General features: G+C 34.7%; 1 non-coding gene across 1 annotated transcript; it reads left to right on the forward strand.

Moving 5' to 3' along the window:
- The first annotated feature begins 4,740 nt into the window (after nt 1–4,740).
- Nucleotides 4,741–4,847, forward strand: LOC128036402 (small nucleolar RNA R71). Its single transcript, XR_008193199.1, has one exon. It is a non-coding gene; the product is annotated as a small nucleolar RNA R71 (small nucleolar RNA).
- Nucleotides 4,848–15,205: the final 10,358 nt, after the last annotated feature.

Here is a 15,205-nt window from a genome sequence, read left to right on the forward strand (position 1 = left end):
GTTTATTTATCAACAATAACTCATAATCTTTCATAAAACATCAAGAATCATGCAAGAAAATTCATGCAAAAACCCTATATCTTTAACAGTTTTGAAAATTGATCTCTGGGCTAGCTAGGTTAAGCTACAACTACTTCGAAAACATAGAAATCAATAACAATGGGATAAAAAATCACTTACATGCAAGCTAAATAAGTTACCAAAGCTTCAAACCCTAGCTATGGCTTCTCCTTCATCAATCTTTGGTGGAAAATATCAACTAAGAAGATGATACATTGTTTTTACTTATTTTTCTTTAACTTATTAATTAAATTACTTAATTAACCTTACATTTTAACTTAAAAATCACTTAATTTGTGTCCTTAAAAGTCCACTAACTATTTAAATGGTCTAATTACCATCTAAGTCCACTCAAATTTGAGTTTCATAGCCATTTAACCCACTTAATAAATAGAACTCCCTTTTTGCACCTTTTACAATTTAGTCTTTTTCACATAATTAAGCTTGCAAATGTCAAAATTTCTTAACAAAATTTTTATATGATCTTACTAACATTCCATACACATTAAAATAATAATAAAATAAAAATTTACTCATCAAATTTGTGGTCTTGAAACCATTGTTCTAATTTCACTGAAAATGGGCTATTACACCCTATACATATTCAATGCGTTGGTGATTAATTTACAATCGAAATAGGAGCCCTCATCACTAATAAGTGCAGGGGATGTACCAACTCTTATGAAGATATTTTTATGCAAGAACCACACCACCGACTTGGCATCATTAGAAGGGAGAACAACAGCTTCTACCCACTTAGAGACGTAATCTACGGCCACAAGTATGTACATAATGCCCCAATAAGGTGGAAATGGACCCATAAAGTCGATCCCTTATACATCAAACAACTCAACTTCTAAAATTTTTTGTAGTGGCATTTCATGCCTCCTTGATAGGTTTCCCATTCATTGACAGCGGTCACAGTCTGATAAAATGCATGAGCATCTTTGAACAGACTTTGCCAAAAAAAACCAAATTGGAGAACCTGTGCAAGAGTTCTCATTCCTTCTAAATGTCATTCATAAGATGTTTAATGATAGTGTCGCAAAATGCTTTGAATCTCATCATCTTGAACATCTCCGAATAAATTGATCCTCACAGTGTTTGAATAAGAAAGGCTCATCCCGATAATATTGCTTGGCATCATGAAGAAATTTCCTTCTTCTTTGACTGGTGAGCTCAGGTGGCAGCAACCCACTCATTAGGAAATTTACTATATCGGCATACCAAGGTAATGTCATGATAACTAGAATTTGTTCATTTGGGAATTCTTCTTTAATGAGTTGAATATTGCCATCTTCATTTCCTACTTTTGTCCTGGATAAGAGATCAACCACTTGATTCTTGGTCCCTTTCCTATCTCGAATTTAAAGATCAAATTCCTACAGCAATAATATCCACTTGATCAACCTAGGTTTGGCATCCTTCTTGGTCACCAAATACTTAATCGTAAAATGGTTTGTATAAACTGTGACCTTTGTACCAACTAGATAGGATCTGAATTTCTCAAACGCAAATATCACATCTAATAGCTCATTTTCAATAGTAGTGTAGTTAAGCTGTGCATCAGTCAAGGTCCTGCTTCCATAATATATTGCATGGAATAGCTTATGATTTCTTTCCCCCAATACTACTCTTACAGTGTAATCACTGGCATCACACATAAGTTCAAAAGGTAGTGTCCAGTCTGGTGCTATGACTATCAGTTCTGTCACCAATTGCTTTTTTCATTCTTTAAACGCTTTCAAATAGGGCTCATCAAAATTAAAGGCTCTATTATGTTAGAACAAGGTACAAAGGGGTTTAGAGATTCAAAAAATCCTTAATAAATCTTCAATAAAACCCTCATGGCCTAGGAAACTTCGAATACCTTTGACAGTGGTAAGTGGTGGCAAATTTTTAATCACCTCAATCTTTGCTTTGTCCACAACAATCCTTTCTTGTGATATTTTATGTCCCAGAACAATGCCTTCACAAACCATGAAGTGGCATTTTTCCCAGTTCAATTCAAGATTAGCTTCTTCACAGCGACAAAGAACTAACACCAAATTCTTCAAACAATTCTCAAAAGTATCGTCAAAAATAGAAAAATCGTCCATGAATACTTCAAGAAACTTCTCCACCATATCTAAAAATATCACCATCATGCAACACTGAAATATTGTTGGGGCATTACATAATTCGAATGGCATCCGTCTAAATGTGAAAGTTCCATATGGACATGTGAAAATGGTCTTCTCTTAGTCATTGGGAGTTATGGCAATCTGATTATACCCAGATAACCATCCAAGAAACATCAGAAGGCTTTACCAGCTAATCTATCAAGCATTTGATCGATGAAAGGTAATAGGGAAATGGTCCTTTCGAGTTGCATTGTTAAGCTTGCGATAGTCCATACATACCCTCCATCCCATGACAATACGAGTTGGAATGAGTTCGTTGTTTTCATTGCTAATTACGGTGACACCCCCTTTCTTGGGTACACATTAAACATGGTCACCCACGAACTATCAAAAATAGGGTATATTATGCCAGCGTCGAGCCATTTGATAATCTCCTCCTTGATAACTTCCTTCATGATGGGGTTCATCCTTCTCTACTACTCACTAGAATTGCTATGGCAATCCTCTAGTAAAATCTTATGCATGCAAATAGCAGGACTGATTCCTTTGATATTGGTGATTGTTCACCCCAGCACCTTCTTAGATCTCCTCAAAACATCTAGTAAATTAGCCTCCTAATCAGGTGTCAACTCTGTAGATATAACTACTGGCAGAGTGTTGTTGTTTCCCAAGTAGGCGTACTTTAAATATAGTGGCAAAGGCTTTAACTCCAATGTGGGAGGTTTCTCCATAGAAAGTCTAAGAGGCTTAAAAGAACGAGCTAATAAATCCAAATATTTGAAACTCTTCCCTGGTCTATCTTCAAGTCTCTTGGTCTCCATAAGTTCACCAAGTTCTTCAGTCGTTTCTGCTTCACTCAACTCAAATGGCTCTGCATCATCGTCATCATCAGAATTGCTGTGACAAGATTTTGCAAACTCTACTTCCACTGCCATTTCAATAAATCCAATGGTATGACATTCTTCATTCTCATCTGCACACTTCATGGCATCAAAAACATTAAAAGAAATTTTCTGGTCATTAACCCTTAGTGTTAACTCACCTTTTTGCACATCAATTAGTGTTCTACCTGTAGCTAGAAAAGGTCTTCCAAGAATAATTAGTATCAGCTTCACATTCTAAAATAATAAGATCTACTGGAAAAATAAATTTATCTACACTTACCAACACATCTTCAATTTTACCTGTTGGATGTGCATAAGAACGATCAGCTAGTTGCAGCATGACTATGGTGGGTTTTGCCTTCCCGATTCCTAGCTTCTTGAAAATAGACATAGGCATTAAATCTATATTTGCTCCTAAATCACATAATGCCTTACCAACATAATGATTTCCAATTGAACAAGAAATAGTAAAACTCCATGAGTCTTTCAACTTTGGAGGCAACTTGTTCATCAGCATCGCTTTGCACCCTTCAGTGAGAGCAACAGTTTCAAATTCCCCCAATGTTTGCTTCTTTGACAAGATATCTTTCATTAATTTTACATAATTAGGCATTCACTCTAACACTTCCACCAATGGTATGTTGATATGGAGTTGCTTCAGGACATCCAAAACAATTTTAAACTGAAAATCTTGCTTAGATTTCTAAAATCGCTAAGGAAAAGGTGGCGGTGGCCTTCCTTCAGATTGCTGATATTGTTTTGTTGTGGCATTTTTTTTGGTAGCACAATTTGTTTCTGTTACAACATTCTTTTCATTAGTATGCTCAGTTGTAAACTGCTCCACAAATGGGTATGAATTCTTTCTATGTGTGAGATCTGAGTTGTCCTCGTCTGTAATGGCACCATTAATAACTCCAAGTAACTGAGTACCACTTCTAAGCGTAATGACCTTGCAATGCTCCTTCCTTTAAGATCTTGAATTTTTAGTGTCACTTGGCAATGCTCCTTGAGGTCTCAAGTTTAATACATTGGCAATCTACCCTACTTGATTCTCCAAAGCTCTTAGGGATGAAGCTTGCCTCTAGATCACGGCATCATTTTTGGCCATATATTCTTTCAACAAAGCTTTCATAGATGAAGAAGATGATGCTGAACTTTTTTGAACATTTTGTCATGGCATTGGTTGATTATAACCAAGTGGTGCATTTATGGAATTCTTTCGAACAACATTGTTGGATTTCACAAGTCCTAGATTATTCCAATTGAAGATTGGATGTTACTTCCACCCTTGATTGTAGGTGTTGGAATATGGGTTATTGTTCCAGTTAAAATTACCCATGTAGCATACAGATGCAGGGTTTGATGGGCATTCAACAAAAACATGATATTCCCTACAACAAACACATCATAACTCGGTTATTTTCATCTCCTGACCTGTAGCTAGTCTCTTTAGTGTTTTGCTTATATTAGCTAAATATGATACCTGAGCCATTAATGAAGTCCCCACTCTCGTAGTAGGGTATTGATAATCATTGTTGGCAATCCATTCCAAAATCTCATGCGCTTCATTATATAATTTATCTAGCAAAGTACCATTGGCATACGAACCCACTACCATTCTTTTATGCGCATTTAATCTGTTGTAAAACATTTCCATCTGTGTTCAGTGTTAGAAACCATGCATTGGACATTTCCTAAGTAATTCCTTGAATCACTCCCAAGCTTCATACAACATCTCTTCCTCTAATTGTCAAAAAGATGTGAGATCATTCCTTAACTTGGCATTCATATTTGGGGGATTATACCACAACAAAAACCTTTGACAAAAATCATTCCAAAATGCCACCATCCCTGATGGAAAAGTGTTCAACCATGCTCTGGCACGATCTCCTAATGAATACAGAAATAGATTAAGTTGCAGGGCGTCTTTAGGAACACACTGTTGCTTGAATGAGTCATAAACTTCCAAGAAAAGTCTTAAGTGTAGTCATGGATCTTCAGTAGGCAATCCAGTAAATTGTCCTACCATTTGCAGTATCTGAAACATTACTGGTTTCAACTCGAAATGTTGAGCTTGAATGTCTGGCCTTACTATTCTTGGATCCAAATCATCCAAATTTGGCACAACATGCTCTCATATGGGTCTGTCTCTATCATCCATCACATGAGGCAAATCAATATGCTGACCATTCGGATATAATGGATCTTCCCTACCTGGATCATTTCTAATCCTAGCCATATCTTGCAATTCTCGTCTCCTTCTTCTCACAATTCTCTCGATCTCTGGGTCAAAAGAATACTCTTCATTAGCAGGAATGCCTCTACTCATGCACTATCAACAAACCGGTGTAAATTAAAAACAACAAAGTTAAATAAAACTAATGGAATTATAGAAGAAAATAAAAAAAACCAAATTTCACCAAATTGTCGTTCCTTGAAAATGACGCCAAAAACTTGTCACGTGTGAATATAATATGCGAATGTGCAAGTATACACATTGAATCAAGTAATAAAGTAGTAATTAAGATCGTCTCCTGAAAGATCGGATAGGATTAATTCAGCTAACCTATTACTATAAACTATATGAATCAGGCTATGGCAAAACAAAATAACAATTTCTAGAGTAATATGCCCTATTAAAATCAAATAACTAACTTAAAATGTTGTTGCAAAGATACAGAAACAAAGTTGAGAGGAACTATGTTGTTCAATGGAAAGGTTGGGATTACTAATATTCTTTCCTCGTAACACAATAATGACATGACAAAATCTTAACCAATTTACTATTCATATTAAATCTAAGGTAATCTACTTCTCTCGAGATTCAGACTTCAAACTACCCTACCTAAGCCTTTGCATGTCTACAAACCTTAAGAAGGATACCCAACAATGTTTCTTCCTTTCTCTGTACAAAGCACCGCTATATGTCTAGAGTGCTACGAGTATTCTGTCAAATACTCACTTGTATCATTCGATCACAATCCAACTCATCTAACCTTTTCATAATTAAATCAAGTTTATGAACATATTATACATTCATCTATGCCTTGGTCATTAAAGGAACTAAAGATTCATCCAATAATCCCAACTCTATGAGATTAGCTCATGAGTTGGAAATTAAAATCCAAAATGAAAGTACCATTCAACAACATTTTTCCATAGTTAAAATTCATAGAATCAATTAAGATAGTGAAGGAAGAACTTCAGGAAGCTTTCACCAATCTAGCAGTCAACTCCAGCACTGCAATATCTTACGAAGCCCAGGGTTGAATGCTTCTCCTTCTTCCTTGTGTTGTTGCTCTGTTCCTTAGCTACTGCCCTCTTTCCTTGTGTCTCTAGATCTCCCACAAGAAATTGCGTGAGGAAAAATCGTTCTCCCCTCTCTTTCTCTTTCTTCTTTTTATAGGATAGGTCCCCCTCTCAGCACACACTCCTTTATCACTATTTTTCAGGTGGATATTTCTGGTAGAAGTACAGCTGGCAGATAGTGGCACGGATTAACAGCTAAGTCACCATCTTCCTGGAATTGCCATGGCATTTGTGCTGGCAATTATACAACCTTTTTTCATGACAAAACTTCACTCATTCACTTCTTTTCCTCCTTTCTACACATGTTATAAATAACACACAATTCCTTTCCTCCTACAAGTAAAAGTAACATATAGTGACATTGAAAGCACAATCCAAGATTTATGATGCAATGTTATAAAAATACTAATATAACTTCCTAAAATACAACTAATTTACTCAAGTATGAACAATTAACCAAGTCTAGAGGCCTGAAATATAACTCTTTTCAAGAGTGATCAAATACTATGAAGCAAGGGACTATTGTGAGCATATTGACTTGAGATCTCTTCCTAGAGACATTTAAGAATAAATTCATGAGTGAGCAGTACATGGAAGCTTGTAAGCTAGAATTCATCAATTCAGTTTAAGGCAAACTGACTGTGGCTGGGTATGAAGTAGAATTTGTAAGATTGAGCTATTACACAGTTGAAATGGTTTCGAAAAAAATGATTGCTACAAGAGGTTTCGTTTTGGATGCATCATGCAATGCAACATTATCTAGTAGCTCATGACGGGGTGAGCTTTGATGAGATTGTTGAAAAAGATACGACTGTTGAGGAGATAAAAGCAGAGGCAACGTGAGCTACAAGAAGGACCAAAAAATAGATGTTTGGACACAAATTGCCAAGTTGGCCACTCTGCAAACACTGTGAACACAGGCACGCTAGTGAAGGTCGAAAGGTAATAGGTGGATGTTTCAAGTGCAGGTCCAAGGAACACTTGATAAGGGACTACCTAAGATGACGGGAGGGATCACACGCCCAAAACGCAATCCTCACACCAGTTTGAGTTGGTGCTCACGGACGAGGAAGAGGTAGAAGTAGTAAGACAAGGAATGTTGGGTAGCGAACCTTAGCACATACAGTTTCCACACAAGATGAGATAGGAGGGCTTGCGCAAGTGTATGTTGTAAATGAACCACAGGATCAAGGTTTGACAGATGTCATTACAAGTACTTTCACTTTGCGAACTCTACCATTATTTTCCTTACTTGATTCCAGTTTTACCCACTTGTACATCTTAAGGGACCTAGCCTGTGAGCTAGGAATTCCAGTGGATGTTATAGACAAAGGAATGACAACCACTATTTCATTTCGTGAGACTATTTTGGTTAATAAAGTGTACAAAAAGTGCCCCTGATGATTCAAGGATACATTTTTTCAATGATTTGATGGAGTTGCCCTTTTATGGGTTCGGCATAATTTTGGGAATGGATTGGCTGATTGAGAAAAAGCCAAGATAGACTTTGCATTTAAAAGAGTGACTTACAAACTGATGAAGGGAAGGAAATCATTGTGGTTGGTGAGTGAACCCAATTTTTTCCCAACATGGTCTCGGTAATGAGAGCAGAGAAGTTAATAGGGAAAAGCTGCAATGCCTACCTCACCTATGTGATGGGTTTGCCAAGCAAAATTATAGGAGTTCGTGAAATTTGCACAGTGAAAGATTATCCTGATGTTTTTCTAGATTAGCTACCTAGATTACTCCTAGACTTCGAAGTGGAGTTCACCATTGAGTTGTACCCAAGTAGTTTACCAGTTTCCATTACACCTTATCGAATAACACCAAAAGAGTTTAAATAATTAAAGATACACCTACAAGAGTTGCTCGACAGAGGTTCCATTTGACCAAGTGTATCACCATGGGGATAGCCAGTACTGTTTGTGAAAAAGAATGATGGTATCTTAAGGATGTGCATCAACTATAGGTAGTTGAACAATTTGACTGTCAAAAATAAGTTCCCACTGCCATGAATTGATGATTTGTTTGATCAGTTACGAGGTGCCACGATATTTTCAAAGATAGGCTTACGATTGGGGTACTACCAACTTAAGGTGAAGGAATCAAATGTTTTGGAAATAGCCTTTCGCACAAGATATGGGCATTATGAATTCCTGATCATACCCTTTAGATTGAAAAATGCACCTACTACATTCATGGAATTGATTAATCGAGTGTTCCATGAATACTTGGATCAACATGTAGCGGTCTTCATAAACAATATCCTGGTATACTCACAAACCGAAGAAAAGCATGATGCTCACCTACGAATCTGCTACAAATTCTATGAGAAAAACAACTGTTCGCGATGTTCAGCAAGTGTGAATTTTGGCTAAAAGAGGTAGCATTTTTAGGTCATGCGGTCTTGGTAGAGGGAGTTCGCATGGACCCAAAGAAGATCAAGGCAATATTGGAAGGGAGATCACTAAGAAATGTTACCGAAGTGCGAAGCTTTTCGAGGCTTACGGGATACTACCTTAGGTTTTTTTAGAGGATCACCACCATTGGAGCACCCTTAACAAAGCTATTGCATAAAGATGAGGAGTTCGCATGGACAGAAGAAAGACAGAGGAGCTTTGAGTATTTTAAGGCGATACTTACTAAAGCACCAATGTTGGATCAACCAGAGCTTGGGAAAGACTTTGTCATCTACTGTGACGCTTCATACATGGGACTTGGTTGCGTGTTGATGCAGAAAGGAAGGGCTATGGCTTATGCTTCAAGGAAATTGAAGCCTCATAAATAAAACTACCCAACACATGACCTGGAGTTAGTAGCAGTGGTGCTCGCACTCAAGATTTGGTGACACTACTTGTATGGCGAATGGTGTACTATCTACACAGACCATAAAAGCCTCAAGTATATACTCACATAGAAAGAGTTGAACTTACGCTATGGGAGGTGGATGGAACTACTCAAAGACTATGATTGTGTGATAGAATACCACTCAAGAAAGGAGACATGATGCCTTAAGTAGGAAATCAGTGAGTGAGTTGCAAGCTTTGATTACACGTTTGAATGTGACAGGCGATGGGGGATGCTCATAGAATTGTAGGTGCAACCAACCCTTTCACAGCAAATAAAAGAAAGGCAAGCCTCAGATGAGGATTTGGTGAAGAGAGTTCACCAAGCAGAACAAAGAGTGTAGGGGGACTTCGCACTGAACACGGAAGGGATACTCAGTTTCTCAGGGATATATGCCCTATGATAAAGAACTTTAACACTCGATCTTTACAAAAGCTCACAACAGCTCTTATAAAAAGCTCACAAAGCCCACAACCGCATTATTATTTATTCAACCACTGAACGCTTCGATTTCATACTTGTGGGATTAATCAACATAAATCTTGTGAATTCCGTTGCAAAAAACCTTGAGGGTGAGGGGGTAAAGGTCGTAAAGCCTCTAAATTTGATTCTCATATATATACACGTAACGTAACATTCATCATTAACATAATCTTATGAACTTTTATTCATACCTTTATGAGTTTCGACTCATCATAAGTAACTTTTTACTTATACACATGAATATCGCTTCCAGCATTATTGAAATTAGATTGGTTGGAAAGCATCTCTGTCTAAAAATGAAACAAATCTCATTAGAGTCGAAAGATATCACACTATTACAGGTTATATAATGGCATGTATTTCTAAACTTCACACATGCTACGTTTAGTCCAAGAATCAACTAAATCATAGCTCTAGTATCAATAAATGTAATACCCCTAACCTGTATCCATTACCGAAATAAGGTTACGGAGCATTACCGGAGTTTACATTTCAAAACTATCAAAAATTTAAAACATTTTCTTATTTTCATTTGCATTTCAATATTTTCCATTGCCTTTACTTTCTTTAGATTAAATAACAAGATCAATTCAACTCATCTTTCCTTTTTTCATCATTTTACACTTCAAGTATGAACTTACTATTTCATTACCTTTCCACACCCGTTTCATATGCATAACACACAAGACATAAGCATATCATCAGCTATAACCACAAGCTAGTGCATTTAAATATAGCTCTTTTGGAATTAACCACATGATAAACCATTTCATAAGAAATTACATAATTTAAACCTTACCATTCTTCCATGAACACAACCAAATTTTCATTTGGGCACTTACCATTTCAATGCATAACTTATAAGTAAACATAATACAATCCAACCAATAGCTTGGCACACGCCTAAGCATCAAACAACAACACATGTTAGCATACTTGAACATATTTCACACGAATTCAACATGGATAACCATTATACTTGAATATGATTCAATTTGGATATAACATCCTTCATAACATAACATGCTTTCCATGTATCTCATCATTTCAACGTATTTCATGTATACATGTATTTGCTCATATTTAACATTTACCATTTCCTTTCTGATTCATGCCCGTTGAACCGAATAGAATATCGTTGAATACCTAGGATAGCTCACACAAAGTGTGCTAACTCATATAACTGTAATCCGTCAATTCATGTACATATATGCTCACACGAGCTGTGAAAATGGGCCTACTCACACGAGTTGTGGGTCAGAACGTAGCTACACGATGCTGCTCAGACGAGCTATGGAGTATCTGCAACACATGCCAGACCTCAGCCATCAGTAGGACATTCAAGACTAGCACCAAAATCATGTAAACCCTAATGACATATCATTTGTATCCTACGAATTCCTAAGGTTCAAACGGGGCTCGGTAGTCATCCTACGTCGTTGAATTTCTATCGTTTCATGACATAATAAATTGTATAATAACATCTATATATTAATTCAAGTACAATAGAATAGCACATTAAACAATCAATTTAACTCACATTTAAGTGTTTATAGTTCATACGAACTTACCTAGCTAAATTGCAGAAATGTCAAAGTATAGAGACATTTTAGTAATTTTTTATTCTCCTCGATTTTCCACCCGATCTTGATCTAAATTAATAATTTCATTCAATATATTAATTTAGAAAATAAAAAATTATTTTATGCAATTTAGTCATTTTTGATATTTTTACAAAATTGCCCCTAAAGTTTTACTTTTATTCAATTTAGTCCCTAAGCCTAAAACATGCAAATTAACCATTTTTTTTCCAAATTTAAGCTTATCCAAATGTTCATGGCACCCAAAACAGCCCACATTTGTATTAATTTCACATCAAATCTTTTTATTTTACTATTTTAACAATTTAGTCCCTAATCGATAAATTCATCAAAAATCACTTAACAAAACACTTTTAATTATCAATCAACATTTCAAATTCATAATTTAACATAAAAAAATCACAAGATTCATCAATGGAAACATTCAGTTTCAAAATCGAAGATACAAGATAGTTAGATCTAGTTGCGATGATATCAAAAAAATCAAAATTATTAGAAGCGGGTAGCTTAAGGACTTACATGCAAGGAAACATGGTTGGAAAAACTTCAAACTCTCCCATGGTGGTTTGGTGATGAACAAAACCAAAATGGGGAAGAAAACTATTATGTTTTCTTATTTTATTAACCTTTAATTTATTTTTATCATTTAATAATAATATAAAAACATATAAAACACATAAAATTAAAAAGAAAATGATGCTTTAATTTTCCACCAACTAAAGAATGGGTAATTCATCCATTAAGGCCACCCAATTATAATTCTTTAATCAATTTAACACCTTTAAACTAATAGCGATTTACTTTTTTCAACTTTTACAATTTAGTCCTTTTTAAATAATTAACTATCGAAACGTTAAAATTTTAATACCACCTTAATGACACTCTGTAAATATTTATAAAAATATTTACGACTCGATTTATAAAAATGAGGTCTCGATACCTTATTTTCTAAGACCATTTGACCTTAGAGTCATACCACTTGAACGTCATAATTCGCTTATATAACAAAAATCACTATATCAAAAACCTTTTTAAAACCATGTTTGACTCGTAAATATTAAATAATAATATTTACAAACTTACTTGTCAAATTTGGTAGCCCGAAACCACTGTTTCCAATACCACTGAAAATGAGTTGTTACAACATTGATCATACATTTATATGGTGCAACTAGAAAACGTTGTGTCTAATGATGCAAAGTTAATGATCTGAAAATTAAAGAACTTCATCTAAGGGCTTAAGCAGACTACTCGTCAATAGTATTACAAATTTTACCAATTGATTATCTCATTTAGTTTCGAGATAAATTTGGTTGATAATTGTATATACCACAAGTTCAGTGAGAGTAAGGTTCTATATTTGGTTTTATATGTTAATGACATATTGCTTGTCAATAATAAGTTAAGTCTCGACCAGTACCCCAAAAATGATTTTGAGATTAAGGAAATGCTCAAGTATATATGTGTCCGGACATTGCGTACATTGTTGGGATGTTAGGCTGATATCTAAGTAACCCTGATTTGGACCATTGGATAGCATCCAAGAGGGTTATAAGATATTTTCAGAGAACAAAAGATTACATGCTCACATATCGGAGGTCTAATCAGTTAAAGATCATCAAGTATACAGACTCCGATTTTGATGGAATATGGATACAACATTTTGTCACTAAGGTGCAAATTGTGAAAGCAAATTGCAATCTTTTATTCCAATAGCAACAGGAGTATTAAAGTCAAAACACATAGACTTTAAGTTCCTAGTTGTTAAAGTAAAAGTTTAGAGTGGTTAGGTGCCTATAAAGTATATTAGGACAAATTCCATGATTGTGGATTTGCTTACTAAGGGACTACACCTAAGGTTTTGTAAGAGCACACTACTCATATAGGGTGTAATGTCATTTAAGGATATTTGGTTTTAGTGGGAGTTTGTACTTTTAAATGCTTTTATGTTATAGACAAAATTTTAGTTATTTCAGTTTACAGATATTAAGTTTATTTTATGCAAAAATAAAGTTTATTTGGTTTATTCACACTCTGATTTTGGTAAGGTTTGATCTCACTAAGGAGGACCAGTTGGAAATAGACATGTTTAGATCATATTGCATGTAATTTCCATGCTACACATCCATACTTAATCTATGTCATTTGGTTGTGTTAATATACGTGATTATGGATAGATTTAGTTACGATATATGTAACGAAAGTTGTCTTGGTTCTATATTAACATGATTAATGGACGAGATTATTTGGAATACCTTTTGGATATGATAGTAAAATTTTGAGCTCATAAGGTTATATAATGACATGTAATTATAGAGTAATTAGTATATATGTGTGTCTCCAAGTGGGAGATTGTTGGAAAATATGGACATCACATATATAATAAGGGTAATTACATGTTATTATTTACTATCATAATTGGTTAGCCCAAATTAAAAGTGATCTAATTTAGTTATGGTTTATTGGACTTTAATTATTAAATAAAGTATGGGTCAAATATGTGTAGATATTTTAGTAACTAATTTCTAATTGATGATGGGTTGATTAGAACTTAGGGTTAATGTGCCAAAGTTATATATATTAGGGTTATGGTCCCGAAATTACACACAATATAACTTTTTTAATATCCCATCTTTAGAAAAAAAAAGCCACATTCTCTAGATTACTTACTTGTGTGCTAATTTGGAAGATCAAAACCCCAAGATCCGTAGATTTTAAGAAATCGATAAATTCAGGTACGCTTCTGTATCTAGTTTTGTTCTTGATTTATTCTTGATGATTTGACATGACAGATCCTAGTTTACAGTTCTAATTTTATATTAGATATTATTTACAGTTCTAACAGCGACTGGCTAGCAATCCATGCAGAGGGTCTTCAATCCAGATAAGATCATCGATGGACAACAATGGTTGTTTCAAAAGGAGATGAGATTAGCAATTTATTACCTGACAGACATGGCGGTAAAAGCAATATTGGAACCCCAAAGCCAACCGCCAAGCATCAATGACATATGAACAAATAAGTGATCGATAAATACAGTTAGAAGCAAATTTCTTTATAACTATGAGACTATCTCCCTCTAACTATATCCCTAAAACCCAAGTCATGAGCAAAAAGGAGAGATCGAAACATTGCCAAGGCCTCAGCCGCCAACGAGGAATAAACCTTGATCTCATTTCCATATTTCTTAAAAAAATTCAATGTGTACCAAATGTTGTAGTGGAATCTTTTGGGTGTTACATGATCCTTAAAATGGAAATTTATATATAAACATAAAGCTTATAATAAATTAGAATGCACAAATTGAAACCAACTAAGTTTCTGCTACTTTCTCCCTCCCTATTGCTTTTGAACTGTCGCCAACTTCTTTAACTTCAAATTCACCACCAAAATAATAAAACAAGTTAGAATAAGAATAAAAAAATTCTTAATCTATTGAAATACTGTAGTTTGATATAACAAGACTCTAATTTTACTTTTTAAACTTTTGAAAAGAACTCTAATCTAAACTTCTTCAAACTAAAATCTAAATAAATTTTCAATGATCTAAAACAATAATCACTCTAAACCTCTCTTGATTTAAGCAAAACACCAAAAATTCTTATCCTCTTTATATATTTAGAGCTTGACCCAAAATTTTAAGAACTCACTCAAAATCTTATCAAATTTGATTTTTTTGTTTCAATAATATCCTAAACTTAAAACCCTTAATCCTCACCAACAAATATAAAAATTAAGACTATAAGGACTAATATAATTAAGAAATTAATGGAAAAATCTACTTACTAAACTGAATTTGATGGAAATGGATCAAGAAAAGTAAAATCGAATTTTTCGACATCAAAATATTTCGGGATGTTACAGGTTGCGCATGAATAATTTTTTTAGTTCTTTGGG

This window comes from Gossypium raimondii, chromosome 13 (genome assembly GCF_025698545.1).
Source record: "Gossypium raimondii isolate GPD5lz chromosome 13, ASM2569854v1, whole genome shotgun sequence".
NCBI classification, from domain to species: Eukaryota; Viridiplantae; Streptophyta; class Magnoliopsida; order Malvales; family Malvaceae; genus Gossypium; species Gossypium raimondii.